Source organism: Aplysia californica, unplaced genomic scaffold, assembly GCF_000002075.1.
Source record: "Aplysia californica isolate F4 #8 unplaced genomic scaffold, AplCal3.0 scaffold01020, whole genome shotgun sequence".
NCBI lineage: Eukaryota > Metazoa > Mollusca > Gastropoda > Aplysiida > Aplysiidae > Aplysia > Aplysia californica.
The window spans coordinates 25337-33982 of NW_004798290.1; positions in this window are offsets into that span (position 1 = coordinate 25337).

An 8646-nucleotide genomic window follows, 5' to 3' on the forward strand; every position below is an offset into this window, starting at 1 on the left:
CACACACACACACACACACCCCGTTCTCGCCGTGAATATTTCCGTCCATTTTGTCATGGAAAGCTGTCAGATCCGCGCACTTTTTTTAAATATTTTTTTTTTTACTGATATCGAAATATGCAATCACTGATTACCAATAACATCCAAAGATTTAACTCCTCTCTTCGTGTTTCTGAGCTTGGGACCATGTCTGTTGTATTCATCCTGGGTATATGTGTGAGGCAGCGTGGTAGAATCAGGCTCTCGTCAATTTTTGGGCATGTATAGTTAGTGATATCATCTTAAAGCGTGTTCACTTGTCTTTATTTGGATGAAAAAAATATCCATTTATCTTGAATACAAGTCGAGATATTTGCGAAAAAAGGAGGTGGGGGTCACCTGTTTTCAGAGAGAGTAAATGGCCTCCAAAATTTATTTATTTCCTTAGCTTAAGAGTCCATGGTAACGGAAAATTTACATTTTTTTTTACTTTAATCAACGCTTTAAAAAAAAAATCAACACAGAAATGAGTTCTTTAACGGGCATGAAAGGTGTTGAGCCAAAAAAACAAAAATTTGATCAAAATTCACAAACCTGCGGGAAAAATGCAAGTTTCTTCACTTTGATTATTTTGACGAGAGCCTGATTCCACCACGCTGCCTCACGTATTTTTTTTTCATTTCATAATACTTCAGTAATGACATCTCCCAGTCTGTATGGCTCACGACGCGGTGGAATCAGGCGCTCGTCACTTCGTGGGCATATGGAGTTATTAGTGTAATCTTCAAGCTTGTCTGTTTGCCTTGATGTTGGGGAAAGAGACACCCATTCATCTCGCACAAAGGTCGAGAGATTTGCAATTGAAGAAGGTTGCGTTTTCTTGGTGTCAGATCTAAAGTTAGCGAACAAATGGCTGGCAAAATGTCGTAACTTCCAAATTATAAATGTTCTTAGAAACTGCAGTTACACTTTAGGTGCCTTTGATCAAAGTCTGCTTATAGAATCCACACAGAAACATTGTGTTTTTAAATTGACATAAGAGGAGTTGAGCGACAGAAAAAATTCTATAAAGATTGACATGGCGCTCATATGACCTTATTAATATGCAGTTGCGAGCGCCGTAAAACCTCTACTAAAAAGAAAAAAAAAAGATTGACAAACAGACGTGACAAAAATGTCGGTTTCTTTGATTCCATTATTTTGACGAGCGACTGGTTTTCCCACAACCGCACACAAATGGTAATGTCTTGTCGGCAGGTGATAGAAGCGCGATGATTCTGTCACGTGTAAAGACATGATCCTAATGTCGCTGAATATAAATTATTTACATATGAACCATCCGCCCTTACAAGAACCACCTGTAGTCCTCCTATGAACCACACATCATGAAACCATGTTTTGAAAGTGCTTTTTTGTAATGTTATTAGTGTTTGTTTCTTGACAGTATTTCAGTGACCAGAACAGCCCTTTTGGTACCGAACAATTTTCCTGCTTTTAAAATTTGGACCTGATTTCCAGTGTGATAAAACTATAGACTGTGTCTCTTCTCAAGACAGGAATCATATACGTTGCAAGTAGGCCTATATATATAATCTGACAGTGTCAAGAAGGCTTTCTTCTAGATGTTATGATTGCCCACTGTCCTTATGAGAGTCCAGGTTATTTGAAACCTCATCAAGGGACAAGTAAACTCAAATAAGCCTACACAACAATGCGGAGACAAACAGGGGAAAATACGAAGGGGTGGTTTCACCAGACCTTGTGGCCTAAATTTATTTTTGTTGAAGAGAACAAAAAGGCAATTCAATGAGTAACCAAATACATGTACGCTATTGAAAATATGGAGAAACAAACTGTTGCAAGAACAAGATACTTGACATTGATAATAAGAACCTTTACAGTAAGAACAAGAATATAATATGATACACGAAACCATCTGACACATGTATTCATTTTTGGGAAGAGAACAAAGCAAGGTAACGTCAAGTCAATGAGTAACCAATCACATAATTGAAAACATGAAGTTTAAAGAAGAACAAATAGGCACATGAAAAAGAAACATTGCTATATAAAAACGATTGCACAACAAGACTAAAAGATAGGCCTACTAAGCGTAAGGCACACCACGAATCCTTACAAAGCCTCTCTCAAACTCCTCTGAATAGTTGAGTCATTTCTTCTTTCAATTATTGTTGTTGTTGCCATGACTGTGGGAAAAAAGTAAACATAAACGAATTAGGAAACGACAAATGCAGTTTTTGGGACACCTGAATAGACATAAGGGTCTTGAACATCTAGCTCTCACTAGCAAAATTGAGGGCAAGCGAGGCAGGGGTAGGCCCAGAACAACATACTTAGGGAGCCTAAACAAATGGGTAACAGGGAAAGATCAGGGAAACGTAGCTTTTTTGAGAGCATCCGAGCAAAGGAATGAATGGAAAAATATGATTGCCGATGTCTGTCGCAGATCTGGCACTGTATGATGATGATGAATCATTTTGCAAATGATATCTGATACCAAAATATGTGTTCATGGCGGTCCCTTTGATGAAGCATTATCATGAAAGTCCCTCGACAAAATTCTATGACTATGCCCCCCATACAAATAACCACCTCTGCCCCCATTATAACAGCTCTGAAAGTGCCATTATATTCAGGGGCGGTTTGTTAACTGGTGCCGGTCAAATTTTTGTCAGCTAGACTGTTGACAAGAGATTTATTGCTGATGATGATTTTCATTCAGTTTTAAGTAAATCTGAATAAACATATATCAACATTCAAAAAGCACCTTGCAGATTTGAAGGCGTTCAAACAGACAAGTGGGATTCAATGCTGTTTTGTCGCGACAGAGCCTCATTCCTTCACCTTTGCTTATCGCACAGGCTCGTAACTTTAAATCGTCTCCCACCAAGCCGTCACGTCGCGGAACTTCGTACGAGGACAAACGAACACGGCGGGTACAGCGATGACGTCAGTCCTATGGACAAATCCATCGACTGCCCTGAGAGCGAATATAGCATCCCTTGATTGCCAAATTGGCCTCCGTGTTGCTCACAAAATCAGCAATGAGACTGTCTTGAGCAGCACAGACTCTTGCAACATGTACTTATTATTCAGCCTTTCTCTAACTATCATCAGAACATTTATTGTCAGCATGGCACCAATCTTTTTTGTGTATTGAATTTTTAGCCACCTATAGTTCCTGTTTGGTGACTATTCATCGCTTTCGCCCCACTAATAACATACCTGGCCCATATGAGTCTAGCCGGCGAAAAGAGGAATCGTCTAGTGAAGATGTATAAGGAGAATTATAACTAGAAATGAACTAAACGTAACAGCACCATACTCTGGCGTAGATCTAGAGATCTAGATCTCGGTTCATTACGGTGCCCATCATTTGACTCTATTTGAAACAAAATTAAGGGCACCGTAGATCTAGAAAGATTTGAACCTACACTCGACTATAAGAGACTGGTGTTTGGTTGCCGATGGTGTGCGCGCTTTGCAGAGAAGTTTTTACGTTTTTACTAGATTTAGATTTAATCTAGATATCTAGATCTAGATCTAGGCTACTTTGCTTAGTGTGCTTAGCCTACACAGAGGGATAGAAGTAGAAGGCGAATATAGATCTAGTGCGCGGAGTAATTTATGCAAATTTTTATATTTCACGTGTGAAATATCAGCTTATATTTCACTTGTGACATATAAGGATATATTTCACCGGAATTGCAATGCTAAAACAGCTCCAAGTATGGCATAAAAGCTGTTTCTCATCTCTCGTACCACTTATTGGAGAGATTGCTGTCTCTCGGCTCTCGGTTAAATATCGTTAAAACAATATTGGATTACGGCACAGCCAGGTGCTGATCATATTGATGATTCAACCTTCAGGTATTCGGTTAGGAGGGAGGGGTCATGTTTTGAGGGCTGCTAGACGGTGAGTGAGGGGGGTGGGGAGAGGGAGAGAGAGAGAGAGAGAGAGAGAGAGAGAGAGAAGGAGAGAGAGAGAGAGAGAGAGAGAGGGAGAGGGGGTGAGAGAAAGAGGGTGAGAGCAAGAGAGAGAGTGTGTGAGAGAGAAAGAAAGAGAGTGCGGGAGAGAGAGAGAGAGAAAGAGTGATAAAGAGAGAGAAAGAGAGAGAAAGGGAGACAGTAAGAGAGGGTGAAACAAACAGGGTGAGAGAAAGAGAGAGAGAGTGAGAGAGAGAGAGAAAGAGAGAGAGTGAGTGAGAGAAAGAGAGAGATATAGATAGAGAGAGAGAGAGAGCGAGTGAGAAAGAGAGAGATAGAAAGAGAGAGGGTGAGAGAAAGAGGGAGAAAGAGAGCGAGCGAGAAAGAGAGAGAGGGAAAGAGAGAGAGAGTGAGAGAGAGAAAGAAAGAGAGAGAGAGAGAAAGGGAGAAAGAGAGAGAGAGAAAAAGAAAGAAAGAGAGAGTGGGAGAGAGAAAGAAAGAAAGAGAGAGAGAGAGAAAGAGAGAGAGAAGGGGGGGGGATGTTGCTCCTTTCACCGGTACACCTCTATGATCGTGTCATGCTTTTCCACACACTTGCAACACGTCCGTTTGGCCTCACACCACAAGTGATATTGTGGGCACACCCTGAACCACCAGAAACGAACCAGAAACCTTTCACGTCATTCTGATCGGTAGAGTGTAATTCATTAATCCTTTATCCCCCCCCCCCCCCCAAAAAAAAAAAGACCAGCCACCTTCTGATCCCATAAAATAGGAAAATATATACAGACCTTATAACCTATTGGATCAGGATTACCTACAAGTTTTTAAAGGAAATTTTGTTGGACAGTTTCCCGCCAGTTGGCTGATGAATTGGGGTCCACATCTTGTAAAAAACAGACCGTAAACTGATGGCCCGGTTACACGTAACGATAAATTGTACAAAAACAGGACGATCTAGCGATCATACGATAAATCGTCAGGAGTAACCACAAAATCGACTTCAGAGAAGTTTACAGTTCGGCAGCGTCATCTCCGTAGGTCATCAGTGACGTAGCGTCTGATTAATCACTGCTTCCCTTCCTAATTTTGAAACATTGGCGCAATCAAATTCACCCATAAACGTACACCTCATAAATTAAATGTAAAAAAGACCTTCATAATCAACAATGAACAGTATGCCTAACATTCAAAACTGTTTCACTGCCACAGAAATAGCCTGTTCACCCCTTTCGGGCCACTTCATAAATAGTCACAAGATTTGATTAAGTAAGCTTAAAGGGAAGCTGGAAGAGTCTACGAAAAGAGATGAAGGGAACATTAGCGCAACAGTCAAAACTGTTGCATTGCCACATACACCCTGTTCACCCCTTTCGGGCCACATTCATAAGCAGTCACAAGCACTGATTATGTAAACGAACTATTACACTGGTCGCGTCTACCTCACAAATGTGAGGGCAACTAACTCCTAATAATCTCTTGATTGCTACGAGTGTTTGGTTGTTGTTTTTCTCGACTTTTTTCTGTTCTATAATCAGATCGTGACCCCGATTATGATATCGGCTCCTGGCCGCGAAAAGCTAGACAAAAACAGCCAAATGTGAAAAAAAAAAAGGATAATTGTTATGTTCTACCAAAGAGTTTAGACTCACTGGCATAAAATGTAGTACTGACCTCTCTGTTTCTTTGCTTTGTGTTTGTGTATTCAAATCTGAAGTTAAATTAAGTGTTAGTGGGAATAAATATTTAATGAGATACTTTCCCGATTATTTTGGCGGTTAAACATACAATATGAATTCAGGATTTGCTTTCAATCACAACTCAGTGATGCGGTCTGGAGTAAGAATCCTAGTGATATCTCCAGGCCCTATTTGTTCCCGGCTCACTTTGATTACCCTGTCAAACAGGTCAGCCTTCGCCTCCAGTAGGTTAAAACGGAAAGATGCAACAATAATTACGATATGCAATACTAATTTACTTACTCACTTCCTCTTTCCCTATGCAGCCAGGTACATAGACGGAGAGCAGTCGACACCACGCTTGTCTGTCCCTGGCCACCTCCTTCAATTTCAGCAAATCCAGGCCCTGGGCGATTGCCCCATCCCTTAGTGCGCATCTATAGCTTCCAGTTGGTCTTCCTCGTTCTCTTTTTTTTTTTTTAGTTGGTTGCCAGTACCAAGTCTGATAGGGCAATCTTGTCTTCGGCATTCTTAGAGCATCTCCTAGATATCTCCATCTTTTCCTTTCTATTGTTGTGTTGATATCTTCAATTACAGATCTTTCCAACACTTCATTATTTGTAATAAATTCGTTCCACTTTATTTGTAAAATTCTTTGTAATCATTTTATTAGAAAGCTTTTTAATTTTCTTTGCAGTGTTTTGTTTGTTTTCCATATCTCTGAACCATACGTCAATACAGGCAAAATATTGCTATTATTTATTTTTAATTTCGTCTTCGATGAAATGATCTCTGACTTCCAAATAGTTTTTAATTTCACAAAACCGATTGATGCTTTTTAAAGTTTTTGGTGGACGTCATCAAGGCGGTCTGCAGTGTTGGATATAATGCTGCCTAGGTACTTGAATTTACTAATTTCTGCAAGCACTTCTCCATAAAGAGTGATGGGCGTAGTTTCTGATTATAGGCGTAGTACTTCTGTTTTAGATACATTTATCAATATCAGCATCACCCAGTGCCAGATCTGCGACAGAAATCAGCGGTCATGGTTCTCTATCATACCTTTGCTTGGATGCTCTTAAAAAAGCTACGTTTCCTTGATCTTTCCCCTTTACCCATTTGTTTAGGTTCCCCAAGTAAGTTGCTCTTGGCCTACCACTGCCTCGTTTGCCTTGAATTTTGCCAGTGAGAGCAAGATGTTAAAGACCATTATGTCTATTCAGGTGTCCCAAAAACTGCATTTGTCGTTTCCTGGTTGTTTTTAACAGTGAGCGTCCCACGTGGGCTTCATCAAGCACTACCTCATTTGATTTCTTTTCCTTCCACTATACGCTTAGCAGTCTCCTAAGACATCACATTTCTGTTGCTTCTATTTCATTTCCACTGTCTTTAGTGATTGTCCAGCATTCACAGCCATATAGAAGTGTTGACCATACATAGATTTCAAAATTTCATTTTGGTTGTCATTGAGATGTTTCTATTTTTCAGTATGGAGCTCATTTTTATTGAAACAAACTTTAGCCATTGTAATTCTCCGTTTTATTTCTGTGGAATATTTGGCATCAAAGGTTATCATTTATCCTAGATTTTTAAACTGTTAGACTTGTTTGATCACTTCACCTTTGCTAACGAGATTACAACTAGGATTTGCTGCTTTTTTATATTACCATGCGTTCTGTTTTCTTTACTTTTAACTCTAATCCTTTACGTTCACTTTCTGTTACAACATTATCTAGAACCAATTGGAGGTCCTTTTGTGAGTTTTCTATTAAACCTGCATATCTGATGTTATTAATATTTTCTTCTTTTACTTTTAGACCTGGACATTCTTCTATGTTTCTAAGGATTGTTTCACTGTACATGTTAAAGAGGTCTGGTGACATAACACATCCTTGCCTCACTCCTCGCCTAATCTGCTTGCATTCACTGTATTCTCCATTAATTCATATAGCATTGCTTTGATCCAAGTACAAATTTCTGATAATTCTTAGATCTTTTCCATCTATGTCTAGCTTTTCCAGTATTTTAAATAGCTCATCATGTCTAACTTTATCGAACGCCTTTGAATAATCTATAAAGCATAAATACAGATCTTTCTGTGCTTCAATACATCTTTCCATTTACATTGTTAAGGCGAGAATAACTTTTCTAGTGTCCTTGTCAGGAACAAAACTGAATTGTGTTTTAGATACCTCTAGTCTTTCATTTGATATTAAATACATATCCAAAATAGAATATTATTGTCTCCTCAATAAAGATGATACTTTCAAACAGGTTGGAAAACAGAACAATTACTAATACCACGCAAAACCTGGACTTAACAGCTACTCGTGTTCATTAGTTTTAATGTTGTTTTTGTTTAAGAGCTATTGGTTTCGTGTCGAGCACGAAACGTTTTCTACATATTGAACTGTGTTAATTAAATTTGGTCTGAATCATCTGTCGGTGAAGAAAAAGAGGCAATAAAACTGCTATGGTTTTGGGTGGCCATGGTAAAATGAACAAAACCCTCCCTCCTGAGAATCACCAGATAGCTTGGTTTAGTGGACTACATCGTGTAAGTGTTTGAACGTCATGTCTTACCATTATTTTCGCCATGGTGTCATTCAAGTAGACACCTGCCATGCCTGGCACAACATTTTCTCACAGGGTCATTGTCTCTACACAATTTTTAAAAAACGAAATCATATCAACGTTGAAGTGGTCACCAATAATAAATAGCCTCGATATGAGTTCTTCAGGTGACGTGTGAAGTCCTATGAAACAGCAGCTGAAGAAAAGCGACTTTGCACCCAATTCAGACCCTTTGTTGCAACTCTCCGGGACATTTGGGATGAAATGACAAATACTTATATTCAAAATTTTTAAAAGTCGATGCTCAAAGGGCTCATGCTCTACACAAAACCAATGATCCCTAAGCAAATTACCAATGAGCACATGTAATGTTGAGTCCAAGTTTTGTGTGGTATTTTATGATTGCTCTGTTGTCCGCTTTGTTTGAAACTATCGTGATAAAATATCGAAATGAAATATCATGTAT